The sequence below is a fragment of the Panthera uncia genome, unplaced genomic scaffold (genome assembly GCF_023721935.1).
Source record: "Panthera uncia isolate 11264 unplaced genomic scaffold, Puncia_PCG_1.0 HiC_scaffold_31, whole genome shotgun sequence".
Lineage (NCBI taxonomy): Eukaryota > Metazoa > Chordata > Mammalia > Carnivora > Felidae > Panthera > Panthera uncia.
The window spans coordinates 9707-13904 of NW_026059440.1; the positions used below are offsets into that span (position 1 = coordinate 9707).

Consider the following 4198-nt stretch of genomic DNA (forward strand, 5'->3'; position numbering starts at 1 on the left):
TCCCAGAATATATAATCAAAACATAAAAACACACCATATTTCTATGTGCTAGGAATATAAATTTGGAAGCCAAGACAACACAATTAACAATAACACCAGAGGTAAATAAAATATTAGGTGAACATCTAAATATGGTATGTACATAATCTGCATGATACAGACTTCAATATGTTAATAGAAGACATCAGAGGAGTAACTAAATGGAAACTCATATCATGTTCACAGAGAACAAGAAACAATGTAATAAAGATATCAATTCTTATTGATCTGTACCTTTAGTAGAATTCTATTTAAAATACCACTGGATTTTTGTGGATCTAAACAAACTGATGATAAAGTTTATATGGGTTGGGCCAAGAAACTACTATAGATCAAATAATTTAGAAAAACAAGAATTTTGATGAATAAGTATGGTCAATTTCAAGACTTATTATGAAGGTACAATAATTAAAATTTCATGCTATTAATAAAATGATAAATAGATCGATCAATGAGAAAATGTAGAGAGTTAAGAAATAGAGCCTTAAAAATGTGCCCATCTGATTTTTTTTAAAGATACATATAAAAACAATTGACTGAAGCAGGGACAGGATTTTGGAAACTGGTGTTAGAACACATGAGTATCCAATACAATAAAAGGAAGCATGACCTAAACCTCATGGTGTCCATAAAAATTAACTTTAAAAATAAATTATAAATTATAAAACTTTTAGAAGTAAACACAAATAAAACTTTAGCAATCAGAAATTTGACACAGTGTTCAGAAGGGACACCAAAAATACAATATATGAAAAGGAATTAAAAAACAAGACTATCGGGAATATGACAGGGATATCCACTCTTACCACTGTTGTTCATCATAGTACTGGAAGCCCTAACGTTAGCAGACACCAAAATGAAATAGAGTCATACAATTTGGCAAGGAAGAAGTCAAGCTTTCACTCTTCACAATGACATGTTACTCAACGTGGAAACCTGAAAGACTACACCAGAAAACTGTAGAACTGATCCATGAATTCAGCGAAGTCACAGGATATAAAATCAATGTACAGAAATCGGTTGCATTTGTATACGTCAGTAATGAAGCAGCAGAAAGAGATACCAAGGAATCAATCCCATTTACAATTGCACCCAAACCCATAAGATACGTAGGCATAAACCTAACCAAAAAGGTAAAAGATATGTATACTGAAAACTATAGAAAGCTTATGAAAATAATTGGAGAAGACACACACACACACAAATGGGAAAACATTCCATGCTCATGGATTGGAAGAACAAATACTGTTAAAATATCGGTATTACTCAAAGCAATCTACACATTCAATGCAATCCTTATCAAAATAACAACAGCATTCTTCACAGAACTAGAACAAACAATCTTGAAATTTTTATGGAACTACAAAAGACCCTGAATAACCAAAGTAATGTTGCAAAAGAAAACCAAAGCTGGAGGCATCTCAATTCTGGACTTTAAGCTATATTACAACGCTGTAATTATGAAGACAGTATGGTACTGGCACAAAACAGACACATACATCAATGGAGCAGAATAGAGAATCCAGAAATGGGCCCACAAATATATAGCCAACTACTCTTCAACAAAGCAGGAAAGAGTATCAGGTGGAAAAAAAGTCGCTTCACAAATGGTGATGGGAGAACTGGACAGTGACATGCAGAAGAATGAAACTGGACCACTTTCTCACATACACAAAAATAAATTCGAAATGGGTGAAAGGTCTAAATGTGAGACAATAAACCATCAAAATCCTACAGGAGAAAACAGGCAACAACCACTTAGACTGAGACCACAGCAGCTTCTTACCTGATATGTCTCCAGAGGCAAGGAAAACAAAAGCAAAAATGAACTATTGGGACCTCATCAAGATTAAAAGCTTCTGCATGGTGAAGGGAACAGTCAACATAACTAAAAGGCAGCCTACATAATGGGAGAAAATATATGCAAGTGACATATCAGATAAAGGGAAAGTATTCAAAATCTATAAAGAACTTATCAAACTCAACACCCCAAACACAAATAACCCAGTTAAGAAATGGAGAGAAGACATGAATAGACACTTTTCCAAAGAAGACATCCAGATGGCTAACAGACACATGAAAAGATGCTCAACATCACTAAACATCAGTGAAATACAAATCAAAACCACAATTAGATACCACCTCATACCTGTCAGAATGTCTAAAATGAACAACTCAGGAAAATACAGATGTTCACGAGGATGTGGAGAAAGGGGAACCATGTAGCACTGTTGATGGGAATACAAACTGGTGCAGCCACTCTGGAAAACGGTATGGAGGTTCCTCAAAAATTAAAAATAGAACCATCCTAGGACCCAGCAATTGCATTACTAGGCATTTATACAGAGGATACAAAAATGTTGTTTTGAAGAGGCCCATGCACCCCAGTGTTTATAGCAGCGCTATAAACAATAGCCAAATTAAGGAAAGAGCCCAAATGTCCATTGACTGGTGAATGGGAAAAGAAGATGTGTTTATATATACAATGGAATAGTACTCAGCAATGAAAAGGAACAAAATCTTGCCATTTGCAACAACATGGATGGAACCAGAGGGTATTATGCGAAGCAAAATATATCAGAAAAAGACAAACATCATATGACTTCACTCATATGCAGAATTTGAGGAACTCAACAGATGAACAGAGGAAAAGAGAAGGAAAAATAAGATAAAAAGCAATAGGGAGGCAAACCATGAGACTCTTCAATGCAGAAAACAAACTGAGGGCTGCTGATGGGGAGGTGGGTGGAGAGATGGGTTAAATGTGTGGTGGGCATTAAGGATGGTACTTTTCAGGATGTGCACTGGGTGCCATATGTAAGAGATGAATCACTGGGACTACACTGTATGTTAACCAACTTGAATTTAAATAAAACACACACACACACACACACACACACACACACAAGATTTATCAAAAATTTAAAAACACTTATATAACAACACCAAAAACACAAATTTTGAAATAAATAATTCACAAGCAGGACTTCATTGAAATTAAACATTTCTGCTTATATTGCTAAATGAAATAAGCCAATCTGTGAAGCCTACATAGTATATAATTCCAACTACAACAGATTTTTGAAAAGGCACAATTATGGACATATCAAAAATGATTAGTGTTTGCCAGGGACTGACTTTATGAGGAGTAGAGGGACAGTGCTGATTTAATGGGTGAATTTTTAGGGCAGGGAAGTTAATCGATATGATTCTATAAGAATGGTTACACTAGCAACAATGAACCACATTGTAAAATACAGACTTTGTGTGATCATGATGTGTGGATATAGGTTATCAATAGTAAACAATGTACCAAATTTAGTAGGGACGATGCTAATGAGGAAAGTTTTTCCTGTATGTCTTTAAGATGTATACACTAGATCTCTGTACCTTCACTTCCATATTGTCATGTATCTAAAAGTGACTCCCCCCCCAAAAAAAGAATAAAGGCTTGGTCCAACGCTAATGCTGCCAAGGTTGCAAGCCTGAGGATCTTCCAACCCAAGATGTGTTACATCACCTCCTACCTGCTGGCCTCCCTCAGAGACAATGCCTCCCCCAGTGCCAAATACATCAAGAAGATTCTGGATAGTGTCGGCATCAAGGTGGATGACGACCGGCTCAACAAAGTCATCAGCGAGCTGAATGGAAAAAAAAAATATTGAAAATGTCACTGCCCAGGGGGAGTGTCAAGCTGGTGGTCAGCATGCTCACTGGTGGGACTGTGACTGTCTCTGCTGCTCCAGGATCTGCAGCTCCTGCTGATGGTTCCAACACAGCCACAGCAGTGGAGAAGAGAGATGACAAGAAGAAGTCAAAAGAGTGGGACGTTGATATGGGATCTGGATTGTTTCATTAGAGCCCCACTCTCCTGCAAAGAAAATCCTTTTTGCAAATAAATAAATAGTTACATAAATAAATAAATAAATAAATCTAAGAAAAACATAAACAATAAATGTCTGTGGAAGACAAACAATGAAAGTACAATCTACAGTGGAAGAAAGCATTTACACATCAAATTCTAGCAATAAGCTTGTATTGAGAGTACATAAAAATTATTCAATATTCAAGAGGAAGAAAATAAACTATACAATTAAAACCTATATGGATATTTTACTAAGTAAATAAATGATAATTAAGACCATGAAGATACTCACTA

The 4198-nt window shown here is 35.7% G+C and overlaps 1 pseudogene; it reads left to right on the forward strand.

Annotated features, from left to right (window-relative positions):
* The first annotated feature begins 3545 nt into the window (after positions 1–3545).
* LOC125917928 (60S acidic ribosomal protein P2-like) lies at positions 3546–3898 on the forward strand (annotated as a pseudogene).
* Positions 3899–4198: the final 300 nt, after the last annotated feature.